This window comes from Stylophora pistillata, chromosome 1 (genome assembly GCF_964205215.1).
Source record: "Stylophora pistillata chromosome 1, jaStyPist1.2, whole genome shotgun sequence".
In the NCBI taxonomy this organism is placed as follows: domain Eukaryota; kingdom Metazoa; phylum Cnidaria; class Anthozoa; order Scleractinia; family Pocilloporidae; genus Stylophora; species Stylophora pistillata.
Window position 1 is genome coordinate 36,882,993 of NC_142519.1, and position 18,684 is coordinate 36,901,676.

General features: G+C 37.6%; 1 protein-coding gene and 1 long non-coding RNA gene across 2 annotated transcripts in view; both read left to right on the forward strand.

The window, feature by feature from the left end:
• The window catches only part of LOC148742296 (uncharacterized), a 59,766-nt gene extending 55,863 nt beyond the window's left edge, over positions 1-3,903 (forward strand). The window contains exon 3 of the long non-coding RNA XR_015999394.1: positions 3,875-3,903. This is a non-coding gene — a long non-coding RNA (uncharacterized LOC148742296). The remainder of the gene's footprint in view (positions 1-3,874) is intronic.
• The window catches only part of LOC148742291 (uncharacterized), a 356,385-nt gene that overhangs the window by 201,160 nt on the left and 136,541 nt on the right, over positions 1-18,684 (forward strand). The window lies entirely within an intron of this gene.

The window sequence follows — 18,684 nt, forward strand, 5'->3', positions numbered from 1 at the left end:
AGTAGCAACTTGAATAGTAATTAAGGTTAAATAGTTAAGCTTAGCTCTCCCGTTAAAAATCCTGTTTCTGTTATTGGTTTTTATTGGGTTCGATACTTGTAAAGTACGATTTGGTCTTTCGTACATAACCAATATTACTATTATACAAGCGATACATCGTGAATGTTGGTTTCTCTTTCCCATGGAGTTGTAAGTATACTTAATAGAAGACATGATGATTTAATACTGTCATCTACTCGAAAAAGTTTTCAATATGACCACTGTACAGGAACATAATGATGTTACAGTGTCAATAAAAAGTACAACATATCAGATCTCGCTATGCATAGAATGTTTCGTATATGAGCACGATCCTTCGCAGTAAAGCACTATTTGAGCAATAGTGTTTTCAATAATGTTTCATATGTTTGTTGTTGTTTCATAGAATGTTTATTAGAATTGTACTCGTGTTTTGTGCGAATGCTATATTAGCTTTAAACGAAGCCTGAGTGAATGCTCCTCGAGCGTCTAGTTCACTGTGGAAAACTGTGAGATTTCGAAGTTAAATCGTGAGACCATGAGATGAGTCTTGAAATCGTGAGTCTCACGACGACATCGTGAGAATTGGAAGGTCTACTTACATATCTCAAATGGACAATAACAAATCTATAGGTCCTTGCAATATTCCAGTCAGATTGCTTAAAGTTCTTAAAACCATAATTATTTCTCCACTTCTTTCGTCCCTAATTAATGATTCTTTTCTCTGTGGCATTTTTCCAAATGAACTTAAATTGAAAAGAGGTACTCTGGTTTTCAAGAAAGGCTCTAGACAAGACAAAGATAATTATAGGCCAATATCAGTGCTATCTGGTTTAAGGAAAATATATGAAAAAGCTATGTATAAGTGCCTCTATGGTTATCTTGAATGTCATGATATTCTCAACTCACTTCATTTTGGCTTCAGGCAGAAGTGTTCAACCAATCACACACTTATAAGTATCACTGAATCTATTCGTTACTCAACTGACAACAATGAGTTTGGCTGTGGTATTTTCATTGATTTATAAAAAGCCTTTGATAGAGTAAATCAATCTATTCTTTTGTTGAACTTGCATCATTATGGAGAAAGAGGTAAAGTCTATGATTGGTTTCAGTGTTATCTATCCAACAGAGAACAATTTGTGTGTGTTAATGGTCATGACACTGATTCCCCATCAGTCACTTGTGGGGTTCCTCTAGGATCTGTTCTTGGACCTTTTTTGTTTTTGTTATAAATCAATGACTTCGTTACCTAATGCTTCAAAATTGCTCACCTTTCACTTATTAACAGATGACACTAACATTTACTGCTCTAGTAAGAACCTTAACAATCTTGAACTAAAGTTAAATAGTGTGCTAAAAGCAGTTGCAGAGTGGATGAAATCTAACAGGCTAGCACTTAGTATTCTCAAAACAAATTTTATTCTCTTACATTCTCAAAAATAAAACCACACAAGTCATTTAACCTTATTATTGATGGTTTGAATATCCAACAAGTTTCCACGGTAAAATATCTAGGTGTTACCTTTGACTCAAGTCTGACATGGAAGATTCATATTGATGAGCTCTGCCTAAAACTGTCAAAAACTGTAAGAACCTTCTCAAAATTGAGTTACTATGTTGGCATTGATATACTTCATATGCTTTATTTTTCACTAATCTACCCCTTTCTCACATATGGTATCCTAGTTTGGGGTTTAACCTATCCCACTTATTTAAAGCCATTGATTACTTTGCAAAAGCGTATACTCAGAGTTATGACATTTTCTGAAGCAGCATGACACTCAGAATCACTGCTGAAATCTCTCAACCTCTTCAAAATTCTCTGACATAATTTATTTTGAGATTCTTTCGTTTGTTTATCAGTGGTCCCAAAAAAATTTTCTTTTCTTTCTCTCCTTCTTCAACTGTTAGATATCCTTAGTGACAATGAATTGTAAATTTTTTTTTTCTGTTCTCTTATTGTACTGTATTCCTTATATTGATATTTGTAACAATTCTGTAATAATTATAATCTTCTCTAGTACACTGTGTTCGTGTGAGTTTAAATAAAGTGATTGTTTGAATTGATTGATTCAAACCCTAAACTCTGTAGTTTCTTCTCCATATCAAGCATGGCAGATTTAAAAAAACATCCAACAAAGATTACTTAGACAGGAGAAGACTATCAAAAATCCTTCCACTACGAACTTTATTACGCACTAAAACACGCGCAAGTAAAAAAGCAGAATGTGAGAAAGCGCTAAAGGGAGATACCGCGCTTCTTAACATGCGAACATTTCTGACCACAAGATACAAATAATTATAAAAATTTAAGTAAATAATAAATATCGCTCACTCTTTTGAACCCTTGACATTTTGTCCTTGATGCGCGACAAAAACCTAAAATCAGTTCCTTTGGAGACCGAAACCTTGATGTCTGTTTTTACGCGAGTTACCTTTACTTAAACGAATTAAAAGAGTATCTAGTTCTGTCATATTTTGATGAAACTTAGCGAGAATATTCGTCGAAACATTTTCTTTTTTCTAGCTTTAATATAGATTCCCTCGGGAACCTAGAGGAATATCGAAAAAGCGTCGCATCCTCTTTTTAGCCTTTTATTCGCTGAGTGATACAGTCCGGTTTGTTTGAGTGTCCGCGGTAACGCGAAGGCTGGTAATTCAGTTCAACAGATACCGTCAGTTTTGTCTTTCAAGGCCTGCACGTGCGCCTGCCAAAAGAAAACCTATCAAAACTTTTGTTATTTCAGATGCACTATCAGCGCTAGCTTTACAGTGGTATATAGTTTTTCATGGTTTCTTCTATAGAAACACGCACGGTACGATTTTTCCGGGGGGCACCCTCTTTTGCTGACAGTAACCATAAATCAGTAATCCGGGGAAAACATCTCGTTGATTCTCAGAAATTCCGTCTTGACTGTTTCAGTTTTTAAGACTAGTAAAGGCTGAGAAATACTAAAAAGTCAAAGAGCATAGGGTTTCTTTAATTTTGACCGCTGACTTAAACTTTATTACGACTTCTTGCACCCTGCGTGGGTTTTTACATTGGTAAACCGATAGAAAGTGTGGTCTTTTGCAGAATCAGTTGGTTACATTGGGTATATTCATATGACATGGAAAAATAAAGTGACCCTCGTGAGAGAAAATGGACACAAATCAATAGAACAATGTGTGAAAAGCTTCAGTTTACCTAATACTCCGTTGTTAAGTCTTACATAATGTTACTTTATTTTCATTGTTAGCGACGACAATTTTATCGATGGGATTGTAACCATTCTAGCGAAAGTGGCGGCAATAAAATATTTCACGGAGGAGGGAGTGGCTTTTGAAGTGGACTATGATCTCTAATACACTGTCGACTTCAGTAATTTCTGTAGCTATTTAAAACAGTCATCGATGATGAATGAGGGGGAGGGGGGGGGAGGATAATCGAAAACCGGTGGGTTATATCCTTCATGGTGACACAAAAATCATAAAATTCTAAATTTTCACGTTTACCTTTTGATGCACCAATCCAGGAAAATCTTGAATTATCTGTCTATATAATACTTCTACCAAAGAGTTTTATCTTGGCTAGTTGTATGACGAATCCCACTTCTTATCTATCGAAGAAACCTTCCTTCAAACCTTATCGACCAATGTTAATTGTTTCAGTTGAGATAGGAAATTAAAGTTAACTGATATTCGGTAACGTTAAGGCCCATCCTTACCTATGTAATTCGAGGTGAAAATCAAATCAGCAGCTTTTTAAGCCCTCTCCACCCGGTAAGAGTCGTATAAGTTCTGAGCGATATCTAACAGTGCAAATCTAGCTATCTGCTAGATTTGCACTGATAGAACAATTTTTTATTGACAGGGACTTGTCCAATAATCACTTAAAGAACCTATCCCTGGGAGTTTTTTGGCGTAATTGGGCACTCCGAAGACTGTAAGTACCGACATAAATTTTTAATTACTGCTGTAACATCCACGCGAGTAATGGGAGGGACAGAAACAGTCTCGCACAGAATTGCATTCCTTGCAAATGAAAAATTTAGAGTCAGTGGAGAAAAGAATCAACGACGAGCAATAAAACACCACCGGTCTAATTCTACATTCCCGCCCCTATGTCCCCTGGTCCGCTCTCACAAATCTATCACCCGCCAAACGAGGACTAGAAGCTGACCTCTGGAAAGAAACTCTGAACTATAAACCTCGCAGTACGAAATCTATGCCATAGCTTGAAGCATGGTCTTTGTGGTTTGTTGAATCCCGAAGGTTAAATTTGACTGAAAACAAACGTTTTTATGTGGAGAAAGTTGGCACTTTTTTCAGGTTTCATCAAGGCGAGAGAAATCGATAATAGACTATCGTATTCAGTCTCGTTTGATTTGTAAAAATCATATCAGAAAAGTGATTTTGACGAAGTTTGCACTGTCCAGAGCCAAGTTTTATTGAACGTAGAACTACCGAAAGTGATCACTGATTGTAACCATACACTGGATCTGACTATCACTAGAAATGATAACCACATCGGCGTGTGCCGGCCACGATCTTAGGATCGCGGTCTAACAAAGAGCGCACAGCACCTGCATTATTGCAATTTATAACTTAAGCGAAACATTACTTTAACTCGATAAAGAACCTGATGGAAACACTTGCACTGTTACATGGTGCTTCGACAGCTTTCTTGATTTTGTTAACAACATTTAGATTGGGGTGAATCCCAAGTAACTGCTCTTTAGAGTAAATAGAAACTCAAATCGACGACCTTATGAATTTCATAAGTTACTCTACTACACGATAACAGTCCCATTTGTAAAAGCGAAAAAAAGTGAACTGATCCAGTTGTATTTGAATGATCTCTAGTTTTTTTAGTCTAATAAACTCTTTTTTCATTGTGATTGCCATCTCAGTGATAATTTAGTTCGAGTGCAGTACAAATATAACCTGACAGTGACATTCCGATAACAGTCCGATGTGTAAAAGTAAAAAAAAAGTGAGCTGATTTAGTTCTATTTGAATAATCTCTAGTTCTTGAACGCTATCTCAGAATCGAAGTACTCGCTATGTATGAGTATGTTCTTCATGGTCATAATGCTTAAACTACAATAAAACTCGAGGGGTACTCAATGAAAAAAAAATCGGTTTGTTGATTTAAATTTTAAATGGTTAGGCAGAAAGTCGGACGCAAACGGCCGTTGTAGGCTTTAGCTTTTTCAATAGCTAGGTTTAAAACTCGCGGGCAAAGCGTGATAAAACGAAACAATAGCACAAACAGTAACTGGCGAGGCCTTTGTTTCGTAACTCCGCTCTGACAAGTTAATAAGCTAGAGCAGTATTCCCTGTGGGTGAAAGGGCGCCAGATCTCTTCCGATAAAAATCAACCAGTTTATGCTTCGACGCTAAGAGTACAGATCTATAATTTTTCGCTACAAGTTCGGGTGCAGTACGAAGATAACCTGATAGTGACATCCACTGAATTGTTCGACCGGGCTTCAAAGATCAGAGTTTTTCATTTAATTACACTTGTGCAAGTGTTTCTGGCACTTTTAGCGATCGTCACTTATCTAGCAACAAATTTGCATGGAAGCGATTAGAGAATATAGAAATGATAGAGAATCCGAACCGCAGGCAGCTCAGTCCCAAGTTCATAATACGCTGACGCCTGGTTTTTAAATAGTGGCTGATTGACACCCGTTCCCATCGACATATTAGTTGGAGCATCTTGTTTGCTCAAATCAGCAATCCTTGAAAAAAAAAAATCTTGCTGATTCTTGGAATATTTCCGTCACGACTGTTTCGGTTTCGGAGACTAGCTAAGGGCCGAGTTAATTTGAAAAAATTAGATAGCAAGACGTTTCCTTTAATACCTAAGAGAATGAATGAATGACACCTTTATTTAAAAATTAAAAGAAATCCCAACATCAGGGTAGTCCCATCAGAACGTAAAGCTCTGCTATCAATAGGAGCCCTGGTAAATAGGATCCAAAAATAAATATAATAAAATAGAAAATCTATACAGTATAATATTGCACAAAATTCTAATTAACGTGACTATTATAAACAACACATCCATGATAAAAAAAAAGATTTCTTGGCTGTTTCAGTTCTAACGAGAGGCAAATGAAGAAAATTTCCCTGTCTTGTTCTGGTATTATTAAAATTAAAATATTGCTTAAAAAATTGAGGACAATTACCAGAAATACATTTATTAACCAGTTTAAAAGTATGTTCGTCTCTTCTCGACTGCAATACAGGCCATTTAAGATCCATTAAAGCTTGACCACTATCCTTAGATTTTGAAAAAATTTTCGATGCCCTTCTTTGAAATTTATCCAGCAGTCTCGCTTTGCTCACTCCTCAACAATTCCATACAGTGTCACCATAGTCAAATATTGGACGAATAAATGATAGATACAAAGAGTTGGTAGCATGACAAGTTAAATCTCTCGGCAATCGAGATAGCATACCTAGCCTTTTGCCAGCTTTAGATATAATGTGCTGAATGTGGGGAACCCAAAAGATTTGATAAAGATAGCCGCATCAATTATAATACCAAGATAAGTGAACTTGTTCACCCGTGTTAAACTTTGTCCATGAAAAGTAATATCAAAATCGTTATGCTTAGACAGCTTAGAATGAGTTCCAAACAGCATGGCTTCAGATTTGGTGGTATTAAGAAATAAGCTATTCACTTGAGGCCATTCGCCCAATGTATTTAGGTCTTGATTCAGATTATCCTCGATGACTTTAGAGTTAAATCCGACACAAAACAGAACAGTAGTCATCAGCGTACATGAGCACATGACAAGACTTCATGCAGAGGGGCAAGTCGTTAATATAAATAACAAAGAGTAAGGGGCCCAAAATAGAGCCTTGCAGCGGAACACCAGATGTTATGTGTAGAGGATAAGACGGAACACCACCAACGCCAACAACTTGGATGCGGCCAGACAGACAGTCTTGAAACCAGTTCAGTTCTTTGCTTTTGGTTCCAAAAGAGCGCAGTTTCCTCAACAAAATAGAATGATCGATTGTGTCGAATGTCTTACGCAAGTCCACAAAAGCTGCTTCCGTCATGAAACCCAGATCAATATTTCGCCGGATTATGCCCGCGAAAGACAGAGCTGCAAATTTTGTTGAGTGTTGTTTGCGAAATCCACTTTGGAATGGACTGAGTAGATGGTTTTCTTGTAATTAAATAGCCCACTAGTTGAGTATGCACCACTAGTTCAAGTAACTTAGATATTGTAGGTAAGATAGATATGGAGCGATAATTGTTAACATTGTCTTTCCTCCCTTTCTTAAATAATGGAATAACGTAGGCAGCTTCCCAGTCGTCAGGAACTTTGCTCTGAGACAGTGAAGGATTAACTATTACTGTAATAGGTTTTGTGACTATTGCAGAAGCGTCCTTTAGAAGTCTTGGTGGAATATTATCTAAGCCCACAGCTTTGCCTGATTTAAGTCGTCGGATTTCAGACAGAACACCAGTTTCAGAACTATCAGTAAACAGAAAAGTAGCATTCGTAGCTTCTGTTAAAGATATAATTGACGAGAGTTTCGATGCAGCATTTATAATAATAATAATAATAATAATAATATACGTTAATTGAGGCTCCCCCTTAGGGGCTTTTCAGCCACAATGTAGACTAATTAAGAGCTTAAAAATCCCCACTGGCAGGAGGCAGACCAATGGGCTATTTACAGAGCGCAGCCGAGGAGTTGAACTACGGGGCTTCCGAGAACAAATCCAGTGAGTGACAGGGTGGAGGACTTGAACCCGGGACATCGGGTTACAAGTCTACCACCCTAACCACTCGGCCACGCCGCCTCCTTCATTTACAAACGATTTGAAAAGGTTGACAGCTGTATTTACGAATGTATTATTGAAAAAATTTGTATTTGAGCTCTTTTCAGTTATTACTTGACCGTCGACTTTGAGTTTTGGAGATGGTTCTTTGCTTTCGGAGAGAAGGAATTTCTTTAAACTGTTCGCCAGAATGAGTTGGGATCTCCAGTATTCTCGTCGATAAGCCTTCGATTGTATTTTTCCTTTTCCTTTCTTATTAAATTGGTAACTCGATTTCTTTGAAAGCGGTATCTTTTCCAATCTGAGGGAAGTCCGGTAGTGTGAGCTTTTTTCTGTAAATAATCTCTGTCTCATTTGACGCTTGATAGAAATATTGAGCCAAGGACAATTGTTTAAACCCCTAACGCGTTTAACAATCATGGGGGCGTAACGTTCTGCTATGTTGGTAAACTTTTCTTTGAAGGACTGCCAAAGCTCATTAACGTCCTTATTGTTACCGTGGTCATTTGGAAGAACAAAATTTGTGTTTTTCAAATCCTCGAGGAATTTATCTGGGTCGTAATTTGCATAATTTCGAAATGTTTTCAGTTGCGGTGGAGCTTTTTTCCAATGGATCTTTCTCACACAAAAAGTCATTTCATGATCGCTTAAGCTAGCACCAGTGACGATCCCAGAGACTTTAATTTTTTGCGGATGGTTTGTAGCGATCAGATCAATCGTGGCTCTAGATTCCGCGGTGACTCTTGTGGGCTCCTTGATGATTTGAGTAAACTGCAGTGATTTAAATAAAGATTGAAGATGTTTACATATTCTGGGATAGTTGTCCTTTTCGACGCGAAGTCGGTTTTCCAATCCCAAAGTAAAACTACTTCTTGACCCTTTGAAACAGTAGTGTTAAGGGTTTTATTAATTTTTTTAACAAAAATCTTTATCATAATAATTAGATGAGTTTGGAGGTCGATAGAAACAACCAGTCAAAAAACTGCGTGACTTTGGAGGGAAAACTTCAAGCCAAAATCCTTCCATGTCGGGCCTTTCAAGGTCTTCTCTTCTGTCCACCATAACATCATTGCGAACGTAAAAAAAACGCTACGCCTCCACCAAGAGACGTGTCCCTTTATTCGCTGAGGGGATGCTATGCACCCAGTCTGAGCGTATCTCTCATATGCTAGGCAAAGAAAACATTCCAATTGTAAGGGGCGTAAAGATGGTGCGTTTCTCAACCATTTTCGCTGAAATAAGTATGTCAGATACAATGAAATATATGAAGTTCATATGTTTGGGCGAAAAACTGTAATACTGAGAATGACTTTAAAAGCTAGTATATTTAGAAACAGTCGGAGACTGGCCTCTCAGTCTTCAGATCCAAAGAGTCCTCAAGATCTTGAACTGACTAACAGTAAGAATAGCGAGATCTGATAGACATTAATTGAAGCTATTCGACGGTCACTGATAGGCTCAGATGAATTATACTAGCTTACTTTTAGGTATGATGCTGTGGTCAGAGGATCGACTATAATTCCGGCATAATTACTAAAATCTTTGAGCGTAGATGAGTGAAACTGCGTTGCAAAAATTCAGAGAAATCCTGAATTATTTGTAAATGTGATAATCTAATCAGAGAATTTTATCTTGACATGTTGCATGGCTTCTGTGAAACCTCATCAACCAATTCTGTTTAACGTGCTTCTTCGAATAAGCACCTGGGCACTTCTTCAAAATCTCGGCTGAAAAAAGGGAAGCTCATTGGAATGAGGGTGCCTCATAGGAGTGGCAACTTATTAAGAAACTGTTAGCATGTCCTGATTCAGCCGTAGTTGAAACTTAAAATTTTGAGATAACGTGGCAATAGGAACAGGTTTTATTTGTATTTAGGAAAGCGAGGAGGAGAGGCTGGGGGACTGGATTATCAACTAGTACGGAACGCTTTCTTAAAAGGGATTGTTCTTTCTTAGTAGTAGCTAGGCTGCTACAAGATCTGATTGTTAACGGCAACGAGTACTATAATATAGGAGCAGCATGAACAAAAGCACGATCCCGAAGTGTAGAGCAGGTGACCGTGGAACGAACAGAAGAGATTTTGTAGACCAGCGAAGAGCATAGCTGGAGGCAGGTTTTAGAGATAACAGATATTACATTTTTTTAACGACTTAAAAACATAAAGAAGCAAATTTTAAATTGAACTCTGAATGATACAGGAAGCAAGTGTAGGTCTAGGAGAGCCGGTGTAATGTGTTTAAATTTCAGAACACGTTACGCTGAAAGTGCTTGCTTGGTTTCGTGTGATCAGGGAACCTTTTTGAACCCTAACCTTTCTTTTTGTGGAACGAATCTTATCGTCAAGTTGCTTTGGAGGCACTCCTATTAATATTTCACGGCAAACATTGCTGTATAAACTTTACATAAAAATGACGAACATTTAACTCATATAACCTGTTTAGTTGTCCATGACATGATGTCATATTTTTGATGGTCGGAACTCCGAGTTCTAGCCAAGCAGGTAGTTAAAATTAATTCTGTCCTACCGCCATTTTCTTTTAAGAGTTTGGAAAGCATTTTCTTTGTCATATTTTTTCATCATATTCACAAGAGGACAGTTTTTCTACCAACATGCATCTCACGCTATTTGCCGTTTTAAAGTCACTTTTTCACGCTAAGGAAATCAGTGAAATCAAACGGTGGAACTTGTTTTTACAACGATCAGCCTCAGGTCTGGAATCATCAGTCTCTGTCGAAAACTGCAATAATTAATTCCTCCTGCGTTGTTACCAGTGCCTTGTGTTAATGAGAAGTCAACGTTTCACAATTTTTGAGAGCATTGACTGAGCATTAATTACAGAGGTTACCTTGTTTTTGGCGAAGGTTTTTCTCATAAAATGGATTAAAGGCAGTTGGAAATTATAAAAGTTTATCTCTATACTGATATGTACCGCCTCCCGGTTAGCTCAATGGATAGAGCGCTGGACTGTTGTGCAGGAGGTCGAGGGTTCGAGCCCCGGCCGGACCAACACTCAGGGTCTTAAAATAATTGAGAAGAATTTGCTACCTTTCTATAACATCAAGAATTGGTTAGATATTCTAGTCTTCTCGGATAGGGACGAATAAATGGAGGTCCCGTCTCCTGCAGGGTTGGGGTAGGAGACGTTAATTTCCCACACACGAGATTACTGTGTGATGGATGTCCTCCCCTGGGGTGGGATGGGTGGGATATTGGGCGCACTTAATTTGGAGCCTCGCTCTGTTGTGCGACCCTCACCATACTCTGGTGAAAGTGATTAAATAAATATGTGGCAGTCTATGATGTATTCACTTGTGTCCCATTGTACCTAAAAAACAGAAATTTTACATTTTATTGTGTTGAACCGATGCCGAGTTATTAATATCGGTCAAAAACCTTGTGAAGTGTTCTCATTTCCTCAGCATGCGGTTACATTACGAGTCCCGCGGTTTGGTTATTTCAATCTCTTTAAATTTTATTTGTGTATTAGTTGCCTTATACGTTGTAGGGAATTAAATAGGTTTCGGGTGCATTAATCATTACTTCAATCAGTAATTCTTTTATCTTACTTGGTTGGAAATTTCCACGCAAGATTTGGTTTCCTAATTGTAAATGATCATTGTAATTGATTGATATTATTTAATCTTTCGCGGCAGCCTAAAGGGTTGTTCAAAACTACGTATCATAACGATTCGTGAAACTGACTTGTCGATCCTTGTAATCAGTAAGAGTCGTGTAATTTATTCACGAGTCGAAAATTAAAACAAACTGGCACTACTATTAAAATTTATGCTAATCAGGATGAGGTCTGAGCGACTGCGATAACAATGATTAATCTCGGGTTATCGACAAAGGCTCTTTTCATATTAGAAAAACTCTAGAGGCTTGGCAGACCTCTGCTAGCAAGAATGCGGACAATAACTCTAAGTCGATCCCTAATCAGTATAGCGTACTTTTTAAACAATAGCCACCCTTTCCATATTTTTTCTTAGTTCTTTTATCACCTTTATCTCGTTTTTTGTATATATTTTACCTATTTACATTTCGTGTTTTATCCCTGGAAGGCTGTAGATCGACGGCCGAAAGCTTATGCTTTTTTAAAATTCTTAGGCAGAGAACGTTTTCACTCTGTAATATGTCTCATCTTGGCTGCGCTTCAATTTTCAATGATTTTGCATTGATGAAAGAGTTAAATAGTTTCTTTCAAGAGAGCAAATAAAGCATCTGATTTGCTGTTATTTCACAGCATCACAAGATTCAGCGGGTTGGAGATAGTCATCTGCAGAGAAAGGAAAGCTTCGTCTGAGATTCGTTGCAGATCAGGAGATTGTAAACTGCAGTTTATAATCTCCTGGTGCAGATTGCATCCCAAGGGAATTCACGTGCTGCATAAGCAATCTTTAGTTCAAACTCGTAATTCAACTTCAAAGCCTCTCTAGCTCATAATTATTCGTTCGCTTTTGTTGATTTGAGTCTTTTAGTCAAATATCACTGATTTCTTGTTATTGGGTTCATTTTGTTTTCTCTTTTGTAGTGACTTGTCTTATAACCAACTAGAAGAGCTGCCTCCAAGAGCTTTCCACGAAAATCATTACATGAAAGAACTGTGAGTAGAATGGTTAATACAGCTGTTATAGGGCTACTACTCATATGACTCTCTTAAACGAAATACTGTTTAATGATGAGTGTGAAATTTACATGGCCATGTCTCGATAGGAATGGATATCACCAAACTGAAGTAAGTGATCGGCTAAAATCGATATTAATCATAGTCCATAACGAATTTCTTGTTCGATGTAACATTAATTTATCCTAATAAAATAACATATAAAAGACTATGGGAAAAAACAAAAAGAGTTATTTAAGCTCAGAGTTATTTTAGCCCTAATTTGAAGGGCATCGTCTCAAACTGAAAACCAAGTCAGTGTTTCCACTTAAAACGTAAATATGTCTGCACAGTTTTAACAATTGTAACCAGAGGTAATTTTTCTGAAGCACCTATGTTACAAATTTACAATGTTAATTGATGGAATTGAAACTACGAAAATATAAATCTTTTCTGAAGTACATATCAAGAATTCAAAATGCTGTACATTCAGCATGAACGTTTTCTGAGATGATCAGTCAAAGATCACAAGACTGAATGAGAACCGATGGCTGGTCAAACTATCATCTGCTTGTACCCTCTGAGGCGTGCCGGAGGATAGCATATAGGATTACCACACGGCAATCATGCAAAGCAGTCGTAATTAGTCTTAGTTTTTAACTTGAGCTTAACTGATGATTTCCAGTGTTTAAATAAAGATTTAGTTACTTACTCACTTTCATAAACCAAGTAAAATAATTAACTGGTGTTGCCCTACTAGTCGCTGATTCAGTCTAACTTGTTCTTCGGCACTCGGCCAAACTTCTTGTGAATTGACTCAAAACCTGCGTCGACTGAATTTATCAACAAGATTAATTAGCCTGTGTTCGCGTGTTCTTGCGTGATATTTACGAACTTTCTCGAAATATCTTAAGCACGCGTTAGGCAAATACTTACATAAAGGGCTTTTGATAGGTTTAGAGCAACGCCCGAAATTAACTTGCAATAAAGGAAAATAATTTCCACGAACAGCTGAAAGATGAAATACCCTAACAACTTAAATTATTGGCCACGCGCTAAACAGCTCCGAAAGTGTGAACAACACATGCGTGAGACAATTATGTAAAGGAAAACGACACACACGCGCAGTGTTGTAGTCGCAGGCACTGCTTTGTATTGGTTTTAGTGCGCGCGCGCAGCTTGATTGCTGTAGTTACATTAGGCCCGCGTGAAAAAATCTGCTTCGTTCTCTTCACTGATTCAGAGTTTGTTGTAACAAAGCTGGATTTTGAACAGTTTTTTTTTTTTTTCCCGTTTGTACTGGAGGCTTATAACAGAAGTAGGTCAGTTAAATGCTTGAGCCATCACAGGGGAACAAACTGAATTAATTTATTTTTCCGTCCTTTGGTTACCTGTGTAAGAAACCACGCGGGGTGTTAAGAGAACACGAAAAAAGTTTTCAAACCATGCGGTGCAGCGGAGTGGTTTGCAGACCTTTCGAGTTTAAAGCTAAGTCTTCGGATTGAATTTTTTCAGAGAGAATGGCAATTTATTTCTCATTTTATCATCAAGTCGCTGTTCTCAAGAAAACCTTTAAAAAGAGCGAGAAACCAATCAAAGCGCCCGAAACTTAATAAACTGCCGACGAGAAGAGCAAAAAGTGAAATTAAATTTCAGTAAATGAAAGCAATGGCACCAAGAACCCCAGCATAAAAGAAACAAGGCGAACTGACTTTGTGGCCAGAGTTGGTCTACCTTTGCAATTGTGAGCTGATAATCTGCATGGAAAGTTCGCAAAGTTTGCAAGCCTAGGAGGCAGTTTTGATATTTCCAGAGCTTTTTTATCTTAATAACGGTCAGTTGCCTAGAATCTTTACTACTGAATCTTAACTCAATTTTTGAGAATTAACTTGATAAGACCGCACTACAACAAAAGCAGCAATATCTGAAGACAACATTAAGCCATTCAGCTATTTTTTTAGATCGCAGTACACTATTTTCCATTTGACCGCATTTCTTTCTATTACCTCCGCTTGATTACAGCCTTCACGGAGTCTTCGTTTAAATGTAGAGACGAAAGAACATCCAGTTGGGCGAGGAAATTTTTTTTTATTTTCTTAAAAGACGATTTCAGACTTTTTAGCTCGAGAGCGCGATTGTTTATCCCCACGCAAATCTTTATATTTCGGCCACTGCATAATGTAAACTTATCATATAGCTGGCAGCGCTCGTGGGCGATTGGAAGCGAATCTGTGTTCTGATTGATTACCCGAACGGGCAAGATGGGTCCATCCTGCCTGTTCGGGATTGCCCTAGCAAGAAAAAAGTGCGTGGAGTGGTCTAATAAAGATCGTAGCTTTTGGACAACGTCAGCGATGCAGTCGCAAATAGCGGCCGGCAAAAGACAGAAAAAACAAGGAAAAGACCAGCGACCCTCGTGGGTTCATCGTGCTACAAACATAGTTGCCTTTCATTCCCGGATCTTGAAATAATCAAGTCATTTTTTTATAAAAACATTGTCAAATGGCAGCCAAACAAATGTGCGAAGAACAGCTTGAATACAAGAATTGAAATTGTTTACGCTGCACGACAAAATAGTTCCATATCTATCGTTGGGACTGTTGCCGACGTCGATTTTAAGACTTTTAGGCCCTTTTCTTTCGATTGAAATAATCATCTGTACGTTTGCTCTTCGAATGGATGAAGCGAAAGTGAGAAAAACCATCAAGATCATTTTAGTACGGCGCGGCAACAGACGTCATTCTCAGTGATGTTGATTACTCCATGTATTGGAGGAAAAATCTTAGCCACTGCACCACCACCTTCCCCCCCCCCCCCTTTCCCCATTCCACAGTGGGAAACTGAGACTTAAGATAACGGGTTTAATCTAAGTTTCAATGCATAAATTAATTGTATAACAGACCAGAATCGGGTGAGTGAGTTTTCCTTCCATACCAAAACCTCAAAGTATCATTGATTTCATTATACAGATGAAAAGTTCCAGGAGTAAAGAAAACTTCAATTTGGAACCGCGACAGACATCTTTTGCGCTAAATATTGCTTTAAGTATCAAACTTTTTTTCCTAAAGAAGCAGCTTTTAGTCTGAAATGGGAGTGATCTTCGTAATAGATAGAGATAGATAGTTTATTAATAACCGATTTGCAACCAAAAGTTGAACTCTACGATTATTTACCAATTTTTAATATCGATAATTACGTTAAATAGACTAAATGTATTAAAAAAGCGATAAGGACACTAAATATATGTTCTAAAAAACGGTTATTTAAAACCGTTCAAGCCTTAAGGGTATTGAAGGTAATAAAACTATTACGAAACCTGTTCGTCTTAAAAACTGGCTTAAACTTCTGCATATTTCTTAGGTTAAAGGTACATGTGTTGTGAGCAGGAAGAAGTTCATGGAGCTTGTTCTGTTCATTCTGTAAAACTTTCTTAAATAGTTTATCAACTAATTTCTGACGGCGATCTCAAAGTTTAGTCAGGCCTGATTCAACCAAGGCTTCCTTATATAAGCAAAGAGGAAAAATAATGCGCATAGCCCGCGTTATTTTTCGCAGTAGGATTCTAAAACTTCCACAAAAAAAGGGAGTACGGAAAGATTTGGAGTTTTTTCTCTTTAGTTAGTTTGTTCCGTTACTTCTTTTGCTATTTTCTTATAGTTCATATAAACTCCACCAGTTAGGAAAATGCAAGAAGGCAAACAGTCTGATGTAACGAAGTTTCCAGAAATCGAGAGAACAATTTAGAAAATTGAATTACCACATCACAATGTTTACAAGCTGTGCTAGAAACTTCTCCTTATTCCAGAATGAATGAATGAAAGCCTTAATTTAAAGAGGGTAGCACTTAATAGCCAGAGGCTAATCATTAGCGTCTACAATGTTCTGACTGGTAAAAATGGTGTTTTAGAAATAGATATGACTTAATCGGCAACTATAAAAAAGGCTCGAGATTATAAGATTCAGCAAGATTCTCAGAAGTTTAAGATAACACTGTAAAGTTATGTCGCAGACCAATAAAGTGTTTTAAGTGGAAAACAGGAATATCTTCTCTTGACCTCGTGACATCTGGGCTCGACTCAGTTGCACGTAGATACCGAATTAAAATTTCTCATCACAATGGATCAATTATTCGTTTCTTATTAAACAGTCAACGAGAAGTCTACTTTTGTTTTCAGTCTGTGTTTTAATTCTGCCTCAAAAGCAGCAAAGGAAATCAAATAAAGCCATTAATTCTTTACTAATATTGTTTTCTTGTTGTCGATACAGATTCCTGAACAACAACAAATTAAGGAATTTGTCCTCTGATCAGCTACCTCAATATACTGTTCGTTGGCTAAAATTTGAAAACCTGTAAGTTTGGTAGTTTTAGATTTTCACTTCACTTGCGATGACTTATGCTAACGCTGAAGGTCCATAGTGCGGTCATCAACACAACCTTTTCCAAGACGGAAGCTGATAACTTTAAACCAATGAATGTTAAACCGCACATGGAATCTGCACTAGTGCTGCAAGAACCATCCTTTATTAGGTAGTATTAAAATTGTTTATTTAGCGAGGTGTGTTTAAGGTCGAGCGAGTGCAAATTCAAATTAGGACAAAAAAATATAAAAAGAAACTGCTACTTGAGTCTAAGAAGACGAATAAGGTCTTTCCAATATTTCCCTCATAAATCCAATAGTATTATTTCAAACCTTTTTTTTCCAGCGTGTTTACTCCTTGAGATATGTTTTACTTTACATTTCCTGCTACGGGAAACTATCTACTTAACTCCTTCTGAAAACACTCCTTTGTCGTAAGACGTTACAGGTGCATATTTTCCCCGTCTACTAAGTCTTCTCTGTACTAGTTAGCAGGGGAAGTTCAAGAACTCATGCAGGTCTCGCAGTTTGGACTTGGAAGAGCCAATTAACCCAGAAATGTGGGCCGTAAACAGTCACTCATAGTCGAGCATTTTGTTATCGACACATGTGTACATGTAATCGCGTCCTCTGTACGTTGAAAAAGGATTTCAAAAGTCTTAAAAGTCATCCATGCTGTCAGTTTAAGAAAAGACACAACAATTTTGATTTTGAAAGACATGTTTCGACATTTTTTCTGACAGTTTTAACTTTATTAATTATAACGCAAAGTTCAAAAGAGGAAAAGTTCAAAAGTAACGGTTCAAGAATAAAAGCAATAAAATCTAAGATGACAGACTAACTGTTGAGAAATGCCTTTCAAAATCCAAAGTGTTCATTGTGTAATCTTTAAAAGACTACACAGTGTGTATCTGCTGCTCCCCTAATGCCAATGTATTTTTTACAGAACCCTGGACTTCAACAAACTGGAGACTCTACCTTCTGATATATTCCAGCGTTTCAAGTTCTACGATCTGTAAGTAATTGGTCTTGATGCTTAAGACAGTTGGCTGCCGTTGAATTGGATTAATTTTCCGTTTACCCAATTTGAATGGCAATCAGCAAACTCAATTTGAAAAGTGACAAGTGCTACTATTGGTAAAAATGGAGGCTTGACACCTCTCTCCCAAAAATACTCTTTCTCGTCAGCTTCCCGCTCTCAAAGAAAACGCTTTGTTCAGAAGAGATTTAAAGATCGCTTCAGCAGGTTTCATCTCCATGTCCCTTCAAAATTTACCAAAACCCGAAGCGATTTCGCAATTTCCCCTAAAACACAGAATAGATTTCTCAAAAAAATTAAATCGTCAATTCCATGATTATCGTATATTCATTAATTTATACTGAGAATTATCTTTGTTGACGGTATACTGTAGATAGCTTGCTAAAGCTTGCCTCGCGACAGACTGAAGCTAAAAAAATCGTGCATGGTGTTTTACAGGTGGATGGGGAACAACAACATCAAAAAGGTATCTGAAGACTTGTTTGCTGGGCAGGATAAGTTAAGATATTTGTGAGTGGCACTATATTGCAATTGTTCACTCATCCATATATGAATAAAACCTGAAATGATAAACATATCAGCATGGAAACCTCCTTTCAGTTCATCCAGTTACAGCACTCGAATATTCTGGTGACACATTCACCTATAACCGGTGCGCTTCAATGCAAAATGCAAAAATGATCTGATCAAGAGTCGAGTAGTGGACTAACGGAGGTCTAAGACAATGCGTCTATCACTCGTCATTGCTAACCTTTGTTTTCTTGTGTCGTCCTGGATCGCAGGAACGATTGAAGGCGAAGAAAATAACATAAAAAAGGAGGAACTGATTTCATCCGATTTGACTTTGCTAAAGATTCCAAATCGTCCCTA